We start from the raw sequence: 16839 nt of genomic DNA, 5'->3' as shown, positions 1-16839 counted from the left end.
GTGTGTTTAATTTGCCCCAGTGAAGGGGTGCATGTGTGGAAGCTTGTGCAGGGAGGGGTGGGCAGAAACCTGCTATCTACCTCACAGTGGCTTTTCAGGTGATTTGGGAAGAAGCAGTGTGAACATGCATACTTGGCAGTTTCTCCAACTAGTGTGCAAGTCTGCAGGCCGTGTATTTGTCTATGTGCAGGCCATGTGCTTCCAAGTGGTTGATACGCACTGGGGAAACCGACAACTCTACCCTTGCCCTTCATAGTGTAAGGAACCCGTTTTCTGTCCCAGGTTTTACTGGCTCCTTAGGTTTTCCTTCCCTGGAATGGCTTGTAAGCCTCTAGTTAGGAACTTTAAGGTATATTGCATCTAACCTTTATTCTTTGGGACATACAATGCTTATTTTGTGATGAATTACTTTGACCAGGTCTTCAAGGGGATGATATCACTACAGAAATAGTGATTTTCTTTCTTTCTTTCTTTTTTTTTTTTTTTCCTTCTACTGGGAATGGTAAAGAGCAGAGGAATTTAGCCCGCTGCTGTGTGCTGTCCTTTGTTCCAACAGATTGTCATATCCTTGTTCTCCTCCTGTGTGTTTGGGCCTGCTGATGGAGGAGCTGGGGGTGGCTGGGGAGGTTAGATGGATGTTTCAAGGTAGTAGGCGTTAGCAGAGAAATAAATCGATGAAGGAAGTATCCAGCATCGGGACAAGAAAAGGAAATGAGCTGTTACAGGACTTGAACTTCTGGCACAATGTGAATTGAAAGCCTGAAAAGGACTTGCTGCCGTTCTGCGTTTTGAGGGTTACGCTGTAGAAGCCGGGGAGGTGGAGCAGCAGATCCGTTCTGAGGCTGCTTTTAATGACTTTAAGCTCAAAAATATTTCTTGATTCAAGACAGTGGAAGGAAATTCACTGTTTGTTCTCTGAAATGAGTATGCATGCTCATATGAAGTGTTAGATTATTTTTTGAAGTTATGTGAGGTTTACTACTGGATGTACCTCCAAGGTAAGTTGTCTGGCAAGGCTGAGGACTGAATTGCTCAAGGGAACACAGAAGTCTCTCCAACACCGAGTATCCTGGGCTGTCCTTCTCTGATCTGCCTGAGCTAATTATTCTCTTAAAACATCGTAATGGACAAGTTAATGTCCTTTATGTCCCCAACTTCTGTTGTGTGTATGGTTTTCCAGCTGCTCTGCTCATCTTTCTTTTCTGGTTAGCTCTCTTAATTTGTTATAAACAAAAAAGAAAGACGTAAAAGCCCATCCATTATACTGCTTTCAAGTGAACAGAGGACAGGAAGAGACGGAAGCTCTAGTCTTGTCTCCCACTTAAATGTGTTCATAAGGAATAAGGTCTTTCATTCGTGTGGCTGCAGCACTAGATGAGGCATGCTTTTTGGCAAATAACATGGCTAAACTGAAAAGGAAGAAGTGGCATTGGGTTCTGTTGCTGTAGCTGCGGGTCTTTTGCTTTTTTGTGTCACTGCTTTGTATACTGTGGCTGTGAAATGAAATCCTTTTGAGTGCAAAAGCGTGAAAGGGTGTGGTTAAAGCAGTTGGGAACCTTTTCACTTTAAATTACCTGATTTATGACATGAATATCACAATGTTAACATAGATTTGTTTTGCAAACCGTTCAACTGTAAGTTACCTGGTGTTAGGCCAAAACACTCCCTCTTGACTAGCATGTGAAAATACAGCTCTTGAGCCTCTAGTCTACACCGCAAGGGCTAAAACTTCTGAAGAAAGAGTAAGTTGGACTTTCAGTTCTTTCAGCAGGCACAGTTTCTGTAACGTACTTCATCTAACATTAATATTTGAGGAAGTCTTTTTGGGTGGGGAGTGTGGGTGAAGCCCCTTTTCTCTTCCTGTTCTGGACTACTTTCATCATTCCAGTATGTCTGGGCTTGCAGCTTTTGTGTTGGCAGTATGAACTGCAGATCAGTTTTCTGCCTTTGCATCTGAAGGTGCAAGCCTCTCACTGCAGAGAAGGTGCAGTGCCAGAGGGTGGGAGGCTGGAACTCCTGGTTGCCCAAGCCTGGAAAAGCAGGAGATCCTGTTTCCAAAAAATGCATCCCTTTTGTTTCCCTGTTCTTTAGATGAATATGCTGGTGTCTGCTCAACTGCTTTGCACCTGACTGCTGTCTCTGTACAGGAGTTTTCCAGGAGTTTGCATTTCATAATGGAGTTTTTGTTTAAACTCTAGGTTTTTTGACAGCAAAAAGTGATGGAAGCCAATTAAGAGAGAGGAAAAGGGAGAAAGATAATGATGATCCAAGACTTGGTGGCCTTTAGGACTGTGTGACTGCTACTCCTTTTCATAGGGAGCAGGAGCAGAAGAGAGAAGTGTTTTCTCTCTTTTATTCAAATATGCATAGTGTTCCTGCTGCAGAGGAGCAAGGCTACCAAGGCTTCATTAGGTATTTCTGTTATTGGAAAGGGAGATGAGGTTGGAAGTGGTTGTCTCTTATGTTCCTATGGGAACAGATAGGAGATGCAGGGGCTTGAATTCTCAACTATAAGGGGATTTTGCAAGAAAGGTGGGAGAAGCATTTAATTTCTGATTTCAGTGGGAAACTAATATTCATTCTCTCCCCAACGGGCGTCTAACAGCAAGTTTTTTGCTGCTGAGGAGGAGACAGGATTTTGTGCAGTGCCTTCAAGGCTGCTTCACTGCTGCATGGCCACAGAGTTAATTACAAGTTGGACAATGAGATGTATGAATCCACCCTGGTGCTATTTTACAGACTCAGCAGTTCAGCGCTCTTTTTGTATGGAGAGGGGCAGCAAAAAGACCGCACGCGTCTGTGGCATGAGAATGCAAATACAACTCTGTTCCACACAGCAGTTGTACTTGTGGAGCAGGGTTAGTAACCCAGTCTGAATGAATGCTCCAGGCTAAACTATTTTTGAATCCACTTTTACCACCCCATTTAAAGTAGATAGATGTCTTTACCCTGAACATCTTGGGTTTGTTCCCACTGTGCTGAACTGCATCCTGTTGTTAAAGCAGTTCCTGGTGAATGCAGGACTGCCCAGTCCCGTTGAGCATGCCTCTCTTCCCGGGGTGGTAGCCAACGTGCTGTACGTAGGTTCTGCCTGTTCAGAAAGGTTGGGTGGTTGTAAGATTCATGGTCTAGCAAAGAAAACAGCTGCATGATGTGACCCAAGAAGAACTGCAGTCCCAAAGTCAGGTTGCTCTGAAAATTGAAAAGGAAGTGACAAAAAGAAAGGAGCTTGATTAATGAAGAGGATTAAGTTTCTAACAGTAAGCGTCTCATTTCCAGCTAAATTCACTGGAAAGCACGTACCTGCCTAGGGGTGGTGCCTGGCTGGCTCTGGGATGGGTGCACTTCCTGGTTACCAGCAACAGCTTTTTTTTTTTTTAAGAGAAGAAATCTGGTGGTTTTGGCGGTTTGCTGCAGTAGCTAAAGGCTCAGGGAAAGAAGGGATGTTGGTCTTCAAGTGGACCTTGTCAGGTGAGTAAAACCCATCGTTTTGCACTTACCTCTTAGAAAAAAAGTCCCCTTTAACGTTCTTACTAAAGGGGGATAACTGTCAAGTCTTCACTGCCCTCAAAACTATAGGTTTTCAATTAGTCAGTAACTGGCCATTAAATGATACCTGCTTGGTACTTAAACTTTACTGCACTGCGCTTAGTGGGAGTAATACTGTTTCTTCATAGTACTTAGATTTTTCTATTAGAAACATTGTAGAATGAAATTTGAATTGAGGTCACTTAGGTGTGCAGAAAAGTTTTAAGTCCTTCAGTTAAACAATGGCTTTGCCGCCTTTTAGCCGCCTCTGTAGCCTCTATACTGAAGGTGCTCACAGAAGACTTGGAACTAGTTAGAGAAGGTGATTTCAGCCTCCTTGTGGCAGGGGGAGAGCCCACCCTAGAAATGTGAGGGGTTTTGAGCTTCTGTTCTTGACTGCAAAAAATCACAAAATTGTATCTCAGGCTTTCCTAAAACTGGTGTGTTAAAAAGCTGTAGGCGCTTGAAGAAAACCTGAGTATTAGTTGTGTGCTGCTGGTGCGTGGCTCTGGTGTTCTCCAGAGATGGATAGCACAAAGGTCACACTCTGCAGCCCTTGTTGGCAGCCTGGAGCAGGAACATAATGCCTGGTTGCTGTCAGCTGACAGAGGGGTGTTAAAGTGGCAGGCTTTTGCTGTACTCATTCAGTGTCTGTAACATGTTCCCTCCTAGTCTTCTATTTGATTTTTTTTTAATTTTTTTTTTAACTTCTGGGTTCTTTGACTTCCATCCTGGTAACATTTTTGTTTTCTAAATCATTTTCCAACTGACTGGGTTAGAAAGTAAGTTGTTACAAATCTTGTTAGGGGTTGCCAGATCTGGTAGCCAAATGGAGGTGAGACCGCTTGAGGCTGTGGCCCGGATACAGCTAAAAGTGAGGCTAAGCATGTAAGTCCTAGTGGCCCACACATAGATAAACAACACGTACATGAATGTACATATATATATATGCTCTTCTGTGATGGCCTGGAGAGGAGCCAGGGCAGAGGCTTTGCTTCTCTGTCTAAGTTAGTGGGGTTCCTGAGCCTACTGTAGTGCCTCTGCTTCTGGAGATGAGCCTTTGGTGGGCTGGTGGCTCCTGTGGGGGTGGGAGGAGCAGTGTGAGGGTGTTACTTGAGTTCCTCCACTTGCCATTGTGCGTCTGCGTAGCTGAGCTTTTTGTCCCATGACCTAATGCATTTCAGGGACCAGGTTGTGTCTCTGCCCCTTCCCTGCTTCTTCATGTCCAGCCTGTCACTGGAAATACATAATTTTTCCATTTTGCTGATGGATGCTGATGTCTCCTCCCTGGCTTATTAGGGTAAAGCATAGGAAAAGGAGGAGGAAAGGAAGAAGACATGTGTAGGCTGCAATTTAAAAACTACTTGTGGAAAGGGAGTGGGGTCGTTCTTGTGTCCTTTGTATACTTTTTTCTTTTTCTAGGGTAACCCTAGTCTGACAGCTGGAACACCTTTAAAATTTCAGTGTGCAAGGAGAGATCATTTGAACTAGTGGTGAATTATTCATAGTGTCATTCTAGCAGTATTCTTACTCCAGAGTGATCATTTTGGCCTATTGGTATCATTCCTTCAGCTGAAGTAGGATACTGTGTGCTAATGCATGCGCTTCTACTGGACACTGATCCTAGCTGTGACAGAGGAGTACAGTAGAGGAAGGAAGAAGCCTGCAGATATGATTTTTTTTTTTTTTTCCCCAGTTTAAAGAGTGCTTGAATTCAGCATGTTGAGCAAGTCATTGCTCAGAACTGGATGCTGTAGCAGACTGTTTTCTGGGTCTGTCTGCTCTGCTGTTTTCCTCTTTGCAATGAAAATAAAATCATAAATTATCTGTGCAGCTTTCTGCCACATGATGGTTTGCATACTGTGCATCCTAAGGTATGCAAAAAGTCAGTTGTTTGTGTGGATAATAGCAACACTAATGTATAAATAAGAATTCTTCATTATCTTGCTTCCAATGGTAACCTAATCACTAACTGGTTCTAATAATAAATTCCCTGTATAGTGAAAATACTGCAATATTTTCATCAGGCAGCCTTTTATAATGCACCTCTTGACGTGTACCCCCAGTGGTACAAGTTTCAAGTAAATAATGCAGAATACTGCGTGATGGATGGCTGTGTGGGGGACAGGCCGGAGCAAGGTGAGCGCTTGGCCGAGTGCGGATTCTTGAGGTCACAAAGATTTGAACGTCAGATGTTAAAGCATAAACTTACTTTTTCTCACTGGGGAAGGTGTGCCTGTGGGGTGTGGGAAAGACTGTCAGTAAGATTGCTGTGAAGGTATGAGAAGCTACCTGGCCTCTAAATTCAGTTGTTACCTAATTTGTTACTGAGTACTTGGGAGATCCCCTTCTCAAAGAGACTGTGACTGCAGTCATATTTTGGAAAAGAGCTGGAGCCATGTGACAAGGCTTTTCTGTAGCTTTTGTCCTTGCAAACTGTTGTGCTTGCAGAAGATCTCAGACTGATTTGAAGATAAATTTGCCGGTCCTGTGGGCAGTGCTTGGTGGTCTTGCGAGGTCCTTGAGGAGTTTAAGTTGAGCAAAACACTTCTGTGAGAATGCAGACATAATTCCTATAATTCCTTTTGAAAAGGATTGGGAACATTTTCCTGTGTTGCCCATAAAAGAACTGTAGGAAATCTCAACTTGAATGTTTGTGCCTGTGTTCAGAATTTAAGTGACTGAAGAAATTGAGGGGGGCAGGAAGTAGCACAGGATTATGATGCAGAAGAGCTCAGATCTGGACTAGGCTTATGCCTGATGCTTAGGTGCTTGATTATGCCTTAATCAGCTGAGTTAATAGCAATATAATATCGCTTTGAGGCCTTTAGCTCTAATCAAGTATGAGGATCTGAATCAAGTACTACAAATTAAAAAGTTGAAATAAAGGTGGTTTTGCAGGCTTTGAAAGTTCACTTGCAACAACAGTAAATTAGTTACCAAACCCCAGATGTTGTGTTTGTGATCTCTTCCAAGATTATTATGACATTCTTACCAAGGACTGTTTCAGGCATTTAGTTCTGAAGCCTGACTGGAAAGTTTGAAATGAATGGATACTTCATGGTTAACTGTAATAATAATTAAAGGAAAGGGAACAAAGTCCACACCTAGACAAATCCTGCAGAAGACGTTGCCACAAAGGCACTCAATTTAATTACAGGGATAATGATGCATTACCCTACAGCATAAGAGGAAAAAGTGCTTTCTCTTCTAATAGCCTAAAACTGTTTCGGCTCAGAGCCAATCACTTGTCCTGGAGTGTATCTGAATAAACAGCTTTTTTTTTTTTTTTTATAATCCTGTTTGGATTATAAATTCAAGTGTGAAGGCTCATTTAGCATTTGAAATTCTTATCTGCCAGACAAGAGGAAAGGTGGCTTCTCTTACAGAAGTCAGTTTAAAAATGCATCCTTTTCCAAACAGCTCTTGGAGTAGTGATCCTTTCCATTTTCTGAGCATGAGCCTGCCTCTTAGCAAGATCTCTGGACGAGATTTGGGGTCAGCTTCTGTTCTTTATCTGTCTCATTGATGGAAAAGTGAAATGGCTTTCCTTTGTTTTACAAAAACTGCTAAGTTATTGATGTCTTAATTTTCCATCAGAAGTTAGTTCAATAGAGAGAGATTTGGACTGGGACCACCTGGCTTTTGTCCAGGACATACAGCAGCCAGGTCCTAGAGCATTCATCCTCACAGCTCTTGTATCTGTACCTGGGAGCAGATAACAAGGCTATATATACAGCTCTGAGGATGACCCTGCTGACTTTCTCCAGGAAAGGTGACACTTTTTCTTGTTCAATTCAGACAGGCAGTGGATTTTGGGGATAGTTCTAGGAGTGTGCTATGCCAGTGCACCCTCGTTTCAAAAGAGAATAGCACAACTGAGCCAATTTTGAAAATAGGATGCGTGATTTTTTTTCCAGAGGATCTGTAGCTGGGTGCCAGGAGAGCTGTGTGGCTGGACTGCTTTGCCTGGCAGATCTCTTCATGTGTTGCTTGCAGGTAAGATGGCTGGTCTTGTCTCTTTCTCCTTTGCAGTTCACTGGCACCAAACTGATGTCATTTACATGGAGTTTGTACCTAAATTTTGTCTACTTGTCTTTGGCAGCGAGAAGTACCTAGCTCCTTTCCTGATCCCTCTTTTGTGATCCCTGATCCCTTTAATCTTATGTTCATGGCTGTCCTCTCTATTTGAGTAACCATGGTTTTGATTTACATTCTGAATGGTCTCCTGCAGCTCTTCTGTACCCCCCACCACAGTCCTAGTAGTCCACAACATGAGTTGGTGGAGTCCTGTGTGTGGCTAGTTCATGTTCCCTGCACTCTATTAGCCTTGGGGAAGAACTGTTACTGATTTCCTTTCGGTATAACTAGTTTTTAGCCACAGAAACAGGCAGTTGCAATCTGTGCTTTTTAGTTTATGTCTGCGCAGCTGCTTGAAGCCAAGGAATACTTTTTCAGGGTGTTTCTACTGCTGCAGCTTTCCTCTTGTCACATGGGACGTCTGCTTCTGCCTCACCTCCTTTCACCTCGTTTCTGTCCATTTTGGCGAAACTCATTCTAGCTACAGAGCTGGATGGCCAAAACGGTAGTGACGCTGTCCCTGTAGTGATAAGCTCTTCTAGCTCCTGCCATTATAGAATCATCACAGAAAGGTTTAAGTTGGGAGGGACCTTAAGGATCATCTAGTCTGACCCCCCTGCCAGGGGCAGGGACACCCCCCACCAGCCCAGGCTGCTCCCAGCCCCGTCCAGCCTGGCCATGAGCACTGCCAGGGATGGGGCACCCACAGCTGCTCTGGGCAGCCTGTGCCAGTGTCTCGCCACCCTCACAGGGAAAGAATTTCTTCCTAAAATCTAATCAAAATCCACCCTCTTTCAGCAGCTGTTAATGAGAGAAAGTGATCGGTATATGGAAACAAGGAGGATGGTAGCAACAGGGACAAAAATACCCATCTTCATGAAAATAGCAGGGCAACCCTTGGGACAGGCTAGCAACACTTTGCTTGCATCGAGATCTTATACAATTAGCGCCACGCCATGCCTGCATTTGTATGAAGGACTGTACAGTAATCCCTACAATCTCCTTCATCTAGCCCCTTTGTGTAACCTTCTAGAGCCAGAGTAATGAAATAACAAGCTATTTACTGCTTATTTGATGTTCCTGTTAGAGGCCCAAGGAAAGTCATCTGGAAAGTATGCTGCAGCCGGGATTTTGGAAGAGCTGTAAGGTAGAGTAGAAAGGTGTAGGTGGTCAGCATATCAAGGTGAAATCTGAAGAGAATTGGGGAGTGCTAATTTAGGAAGTGTGAAAACTTGGGCATGCTGTGAGAAGGAGATGCATGGTCCTCTGGCAGAACAAGGGAATGTGTGGCTGTGCTACCTGTAGTACTGATTTTGCCAGACATTTGGGGAGCAGAGGATGAGATGGTAATTAGCTGTTCCAACTCCAGGGTCTATAGCGATGAACCCACAGAGAAAATAAGGAGAAGTCATCTGTGAGCCCTGTGACAGAACAGGAAAAAAGTTTGACTAAATATGTGTAAGGAGGAGTAAGGGTATTTGCAGGACTCTGATCTGGAAAACTAGAAGACTACAGAACTGAAGTAGGAGGTCTTCTAAAACTGAACTGTCTAATTCAGTAATTACTGACCTAGAAACTGAATTCTCATCTACTGGCTGTCCCTGGGGAGCAGCAAGAAGGGATACTTGCCTGGTGAGGGGTGGGCTGGGGTGCTTGCTGTGTAACCGCTGGGCAAGGCGCAGCCACCAAGGGCCTGGGGATTTTGTAGACGAGCTAGACGTGCAGATTCTGTGCTGTATGTGTGTGCAGAAGGTGCTGCGTGTGGGCGTTGTGGAGGAGGGATGTGTGTGCTGGTGTTTGGAAGTGTAGCTAATGGAGGCTCTGTCTGAAGAGAAGGGCTTTTTAGCTCTGGGTTATGGAAAGATATATATATATATAAGGCTTAAATATGACACAAGATCAGAGAAACCTGGGCTTGATTCATCCTTGCTTACATAAGCAAAATGAAAATAGGATTCCTGCCTTCTATCACATGCGTCCAAATCTGAGATTCAGGAAGAGTCTAGCTACTTCAGCTTGGCAAGATTCAGCCCAGGATTTCAGTTTTATCTTGCTGTGTCATTAGGGAAGCACTGGACGGACAAGAATTTCTAGGAAGAGGAGGAAGCGTTTTGAGCCGCTTTTCCCAGCGATCGGTGGTACGTAGAGGTATGGGACCTGTGCTGCTCTTTGCTTCCTTGTGCCTCTTGCAGCAGTGCTGCACGTATGTGGTTACAGCATCTTTATCTGAAGCGCCAGCTGGAGAAAGTGGCTAGAGGGAAAGCAAACTGACAAGTCACAGGGGAACTGCCTGGATTTGATTTCCACTGGGTCTGAATTTGGGACTTAATTTTCTAAGCCAGGAGGGAGTTGGAGCTGCATGCACTGATCAGTTGGTGATTTTACTTCTTGCAAGCATGCTGCCCTCTTCCTCAGTGATCTCCTCTGGGCTGCTAATGGACAACGAGCCTTTTGGGCTAGAGAACAGCTGTTAGCAGCTGGAAGGAGGAGCTCTGCTTGTCTCAAGATACTCCAGGGCATTTTAGCAATAAAAATGTGGAGAAATAAATGGAGGTCTGCAAAGCAATGTAATCAAGGGAAGCCACAGAAAATGTGGGACTGAAAGAGAAAACTGAGTAAGAGAATGACAGAATGATTGAGGAGTGGGTTGCTAAGGGAGGGGGAAGATGCATAAAATCTAAAGGATTGGGTGAAGATACAAGGGAAGCTTTTGGAAAGTGGCGTGCATACACGTGTGTGTGAGAACAGGACTGCTCCTAACATGGATAGGTGCTTTTACTAACAGGTCTGGGACCACGCATGAGAGAGGAGCTGTGTGTAGAAGCACGTTGGTGTATGTGTACCTGCGGAAGGAGGCTGCTCTTAAAGTTCATGTATATACTGAGTAGTGTGGACTTCAGAGGGTCTCAGTGAGGGGACTGGGATTTGGATTCCTGCAGCACCAAGCCCTGGAGGGTGTTATTTATAGCAGCAACCACTGAGGCAGGAAAAGTTTGCTCAAGCTGTCATTTGCGTGAACCCGAGCGCTGGAGTCTAGCTCTCCCTCCCTCCTGCTCTTGCTTTCTTCAGATTTTCACTGTAATTAGCAAGCCTTACATGAGCCGGGTCAGAGCTGGCAGCTTTCTTTAGAAGACCGTGTTCTCCAGGCAGGAATAAGGAAAGATTTTTTTTTTTTCTTCTGGGAATACTTAGCCTGATCACTTGTTTTATTTCAAGGGCTGTTCTCATGCACTGAGGTGGAAGCCACGAGATGGGAGGGGCACAACCACATTTATTCTGAAGTTGCAGCAGCAGAAGCCAGTATCTGAAGAATTCAGAGTTAGGCTTTAAATGTTGGCTTTGAGCTGAGGAGCCTTAGAAAAAATCTTTCTAAGACTCTAATCTGTACTAATTTGGGTTTTTGTCTAGGATGAGAAAAGCATGTTAGTCAATACAAAGCTGTTCTGCTGTTGTTTACCTTGAAAGCTTGTTTCCTTTAAAATCTGGAAAGTTTCCTTCTGAGTACCGAAGTGATGGATTGAGAACAGCAGAGGGTCAGTGTGCAGATACAGGTGGTTAATATCTGTGTTTCTGTGAAAGACGGTGGCAACGTTCTGCTGTCATGTGCTGTAAGGCCTCTTGCAGTGTATGTGGGTAAGAGATATCCAAGTCAGGGAAATTTCTAAGCTGAAATTCACAATTCTCTGCTTCAGGATTTTTTAGCAAATACTGTGCATTTATGCTATGTGGGGTGTTACATTAAAGGTAGCTACTGCTGTGCTGTCGCTTGGGTTGGTAAAAATGCCTACCTCTTGCCTGCGTGTGTGTTCATGCATTCTAAGCAACACGAATACGCCCTTCACCAGATAGAGCTCATTACTTTGGTGTTTGATCTTTGCTTCATTAATGCCCCAGGGTAGACATTCAAGTGAAAGTGGATATGCTCCGTGATACGAGCACGTGGCCTGGATTCGTGCCAAGAGAAGCCCTCCTCTGGAAAGCAGGAGCCCTCTGGATGTTAGGAGCGTATTAGACTTCACAAGATTTTGTTGGAAAAAATGAATTCAGGGGTGGTTTCTTTTGAGGTTAATTCTGTGAAGTCAGAATTATACTGAGGAGGGAGAATGATGGTGAGATAGATTTAGGTTTCTAAATAGGATGCTGTACATACTGCTTTAGATTTTGTTTTATTAACTAGGTGGTCTCTAAGGTCACTTCCAACCCAAGCCATTCTATGGGTTTGTGTGTTTGCAAGAATAACTGATACTTCTGCTTGCAGTATGTCCTGGTGTTAGATTAATTTTTCAGTGAAGGCTGTAAGAAATCCAGAGTTACAGGGAAGAAATAAAACATTCTGCTTTATAAGGTGCAAGACTAATGCTCTCAGGAGGACTAAGCTATTGGAAAGTGGAAACCTGGCAAGGTCTGGGGAGTAATGGGAGAAGGCAGACATGTCTATTTCATTGCAAATACACGGTATTTTCAGGGATATCACAGCACTGGAGAATAGTCCCTCTCTGAAATGCTGCTGCAGACTGAGGTGGGCCTTGAACAGTGTGTTGGTGTCTGTTTACTGGGAGTTTCCTTCGAGCATTGGAGGGAGGTGGGTCAGGGATTGTGGGGGACTGGTAGGAGAGGTGGACTTCTAGGACTTTGTGGGTTTGGAGTGACCTGTTAAAAGATAGTTGTGAAATAGATTAAGTGCATCTGTGGGGCTGTTTGTGGGAGTAGAGATATAATGGGAGAACATTTAGCAAAGGATAATTCATTGTGAGTTACAAAAAGCAGTCCTTAGTGGTGATGAGATGGAAAACCAGTGAGAGCTTAATTGCTTGCATTGTTTACAATAATCTAGAGAGAGCTCTTAAATTCAGCTTTCATCCTGGGTGATTTAAGGACATGGCAGAATATTCATGGCCTGTGTGGTATATGACCTCGATGACCCAATATTTTCAGTCTGATTGCTAGGAATGTAAGATACAGGTATGTCCTTGCCTAAAGTAAAGAATACGAAGCCAAAGTGGCAATCTGAACTCAAGTGGAGGCACAAGCTCTCCCATGAGATTGGCAGATCCATTTTAGTGTGAATGTGAAAGCCCAGAGACCAGGGGAGCAGCATAGGTGTCAGATGTTTGATTAGGGACAGAGCTGTCTGCCCTGGGTCCCGTGATCACAGACATGACTGAAGGAAATCACTGAAATAAACAGGCAATGCCAGTAAAATGAGAATAGATTGGGTCTAAGTAAGACTTAAGACCCTTTGAAGCCAATTTTGAACATAGTTGAGCCTGGCAGCTTCACATAGTTAGCATCCCCATCTGATGATTACAAATCTTATTAAGAAAAGGTTTATTAGGGTTTCATCTACCGAAGAGCTTGCCACATAGCAGTGATTCTCAGCATTTGTGACTTGCAGCTGGGCATATACCTGCCTAACTGCTTAATAATGGGATGTGAGAGAAGGAAAAATCACAGGATAAGTTGTAGTGGATTCTGAAGCAGAAAAGGAAGCGTGATCTGTGAACCCGGGGGCACAGGGGGCTGCAGTGTGGAGTGAGAAGCTAGAGGCCCTGAAATTCTGCATGTTCCCCTCTTAATCCCCTATAATGTTAGGGGGGAGGGAGAAGAGGGACTGCTTTTAATTCCTTAACATCTTTCCTTTCCAGAGACTTCTTTCCTTGCTGTATCAAGCAGTTCTTGGATGTGAGCAGAAGCCAGCATTTTCTCCTTCTATCCTGATAGTTGCATGTGGAGGAAACTGCTCCACAGCGATTCCTTTACCTCGGGAGCCTTGTGCTGCCTCTCTGCTGCTTGAATGGGTATGCTTCTGCTCGCCAGCATGCTTTTTGGGGAGGGGAGCAGGGAAGGACTGCCAAGGAGTGGTGTTGACCGCATACTTTTCCCGAGTTTGGCACTGATCTTCGGTTCTCCCACTTCTTTCGCTCTTCTCGTATTGGCAGCGGTGGTCCGTTTAGCTCCCGTAGAATGACTGGTGGCTTTCCCTGTATGTGACTCATCCTTTAGGGAATTCCTGAAGCAATGAGTCAAGTTATTGGGAAAACTGTTTGCCCACTAGTGTAAACTAGGGAGCCTGCCTGTGGCATCATAGAGAGGCAATTATTTTTTGGTGTGGCTGGGGTTGTCCTCTCTCTTCCTAAGGGCAGGTCACTTCAAGATGAGCTGTAGCAGGGATACATCACTGAATATATTTATTTTCACCTTGAAATATGCTCCTCCTGATGTTTTTTTTTTTTTTTCTCCTGTTTTTTTAAGGTGGCTGATCTGGTAAGCATTCCAGGGTGGAGTAAAACTGACCAATTTGAATTTGCCAGTGTTGTAGTGAAAAATAGCTTGCCTAAAGAAATGAGGCGGTCAGATTGGCACCAGTCAGCTACATCTGAAATACTCTTTTCGTAAGTACCATTTACCACTTTGTTCTGCCCTGGCTGACTTAATCCAGCCCTTGTTATTTTTGCTGTAGACAAATTAATAGTTGTGTGGTTTACAACTGTGAATTAACAAATTTTGAATATAGCTGTGGGATATTACAACAAAACCAAAGAACTTTGATCCCCAATAATTGTGTTCAGGAAAAACTAACTATTGTACCGCATATGTGAGCGTGGGTTGACCAGGGCTGTTAGCATTGCTTGCAGATGCTAGTCAGATTTGGGGTGCCCAGCTGCTCAGCATTTTTGAAAGCAAGGTGCTTGCCATATCTGCAGACTTGGGTCAACTTACCCAAACATCATCTTTCCACATCCTTTCCCTGCTTTATTCAAAGCCAAGCTTTTCTTGTCACTGGTTGCTGACTATTAAGATCTATTTAAAATACAAAATTAGTTTCACTTTTTAATACATATTTTCCCCCTAGCAACTTGGACATTATTTTTGCTCAAGCTTGGAATTGTCAGAAAGCTCAGATTGTGGGCTTCGCTAGCACAAAATGTAGGTGGCTGCAGATATGTCGGCATTGATACAACGATTGGGTGTTGTTTTTAACTAAATTGGTGTCAGCAGACTTGGATTGTGCTCCTTCTCCGCTCCTAGGTTTTCAATAAAGTGGCTCATTTTAAGGTAAGCTTATCTGTCGACTTCTGTTGTTTCTTGACCAGTTATTCATGAAGACTTTTAATATTCTATAGTCTGACAACTAGGAAGCTTGGAGTTAAATTGTGCTCCTGCTGAGGTCAAGGAGAAAAGTACTAGTAATCTTGGAGCTGTTGTGTGAAGCTTTTTTCATGTCTCTAAGATCGTAATTCTTCCTTTAATCTAGGCAGTTGAAATGTCTCATGGTAATTGATAACTGTCTTTATGTACTAAAATGAAAGCGCTTTTAAGAGGACAACTGTGCTTGTTCCCTGCAAACTTCTTTATTTTTGCCCATGGACCAATCCTGGTCTGTGGGGGTATCCCAGCTGGAAAAAAAAAAGGGGGAAGGGAGATTTCAGATCGTGCTCGTTTGGGTTTTTTCCTATTTACACACACACCCCTTACTGCAACTAATACAGGTGGCACCCTTGGCAATCCACTGATGAAGTGTGCTTGCTGGCAACGTGTACGCTGCTCATGAGAGGGGTGCTAGAGGTGCTGCCAGGATAGTGGTGTTCAGCTTGTGTACCATGAAACAGAGGGGTGCAGAGATGGAGGGTGCCAGGGGGGATGCTGAGAACTGTTGTGATCTACAGTGTCATCACTTTGTAGGACTGTGATCCCTGGGAACAGGCTCTGAACTGATGCCAGTTGACTAGAGGAGGCATATTCCAAAGTAGAGAATTCCTTTCTTTTCTCTTTAATTCAGTGGATCCCTTACCCTGCTTTTAGCTGGTGAACACAAGCTGTGAATAGCAGTGTTTTGGTATCGTTTAACTCTACTTAGGACCTCTCTAAACAAGGGGATTTGCAAGATAATACTGTGAAAACACCACCACTGTGGGCAAGTACATGCTAAGCACATACATTGATTGTTCTGTTGTCTCTAATAAAAAAATAGTCATTCAGAAAATTTATTCAGCTTTGCAAAGAGTAGTATTATTCCTTAAGGCAGCAGTGGTATGGTTAGCCAGTTGTCCAAAATCAAATAAGCCACTGGCACAGGCTAAAGGTGAGACTTCTCTGGTTCCTCTTGCACCTTTGTGTGTGACTGCATTGAATGGAGCTGTTGCAGAAAAATGCTTGAAAACGTGAACCCTTTCTGTGCAGAGCCCCAAAATCTGACTTAAATATTTTAATGGTAGAAACCCTTTTTGAAAATACTCGTGAATTTTGATGTCTCAATTAATGACTTAAGCTACCTGGGATTATCAATACTATTGTGCAAAAGCAGGTGATGCGTTAGGGTTGGGTCAGCGTTGGTACCTTTGCATTGATGTGTGGGAAAATAACCAGTCTGGAGTGAATAGCGAATGTGATACTAAATCTTCTGCATTAGTAGTAAGGTTTTGAGAGCTAATGTTTTTTTTTTCTCATGAGAGAAGAGGGACCACTTAAGAAAAACTAAGAGGCTTTTGAAATTCAAAGGTATAAATTGTAAGGCTGAGAGGTTCAAGATAGCAGGTAGGAGATGTTGTCTGTGTTTGAAGATGGCATGGGACTCATGATACCTATTTCTACTCAAGGCAAGAGGTGTTTGGAGTAAGGGACAAAGGGGATGGATTTAAGCAAGGAGCACATGTGCTTAGGAAACATTTTGATGTGTTTATGCTGTCTGAAACAAAGTGGCTTTGTGAAGAAATATTGATAAGGAATGAGCTGAGATGGTAGGGAAAACGGGCCAGTAGTCTGTTCTTGTTACTGCCACTATATTCTTGTGACTGTCACTGTTGTACTTTCAAGGGTGTATTTCTGCCAGCATTTATGATTTAAGCTGGTGGGACATACAGGTAAGTTCTTATCCCCTGGATTTTGAAGGTCAGTTTATACTGAGATGTATTTTGGGTATTTGTGTCAGTGGGCAGTATTGTAGTTCCAGATCTAACCTAATCATATTAGTTCTGTACTGATGATATTGTAGTGAGATGATTGTGGTGCAGTGGCCTTATCCTGGGGGAGCTCCAGCTGAAATGTGCCAAGCCACAAGAGGCTTCTTGAACCTTTCCTTTCTCAAACCTGATGGCTTAGTCTCCTGGTTCTAGCGCTGACTCATTTTATTTCCTTCTCCTTGGAAAATGGGAGACTATAAAGGAGAATCTTAAAGTAGGTATGAAATTGATACTCCAAAATTAAAGACCCCATTGATTTTTGCCAGCGTTC

General features: G+C 43.6%; 1 protein-coding gene across 9 annotated transcripts in view; it reads left to right on the top strand.

The window, feature by feature from the left end:
• The window catches only part of DAGLA (diacylglycerol lipase alpha), a 64844-nt gene that overhangs the window by 8290 nt on the left and 39715 nt on the right, over window positions 1-16839 (top strand). For 4 of the 9 annotated variants that reach the window (XM_055721822.1, XM_055721821.1, XM_055721817.1 and 1 more), the window contains exon 2: window positions 13861-14000. The exons of 2 other annotated variants lie outside the window; for them this stretch is intronic. The gene's annotated coding sequence lies outside the window, so the exon portion shown is untranslated. Of the gene's footprint in view, window positions 1-7404; window positions 7528-13293; window positions 13407-13860; window positions 14001-16839 lie in introns of those variants that run through there. 3 more of the 9 variants (XM_055721818.1, XM_027804131.2, XM_027804130.2) reach the window with 3 other exon arrangements.

The sequence above is a fragment of the Falco cherrug genome, chromosome 10 (assembly GCF_023634085.1).
Source record: "Falco cherrug isolate bFalChe1 chromosome 10, bFalChe1.pri, whole genome shotgun sequence".
In the NCBI taxonomy this organism is placed as follows: Eukaryota; Metazoa; Chordata; class Aves; order Falconiformes; family Falconidae; genus Falco; species Falco cherrug.
This window is presented reverse-complemented; position numbering and strand designations above follow the sequence as displayed.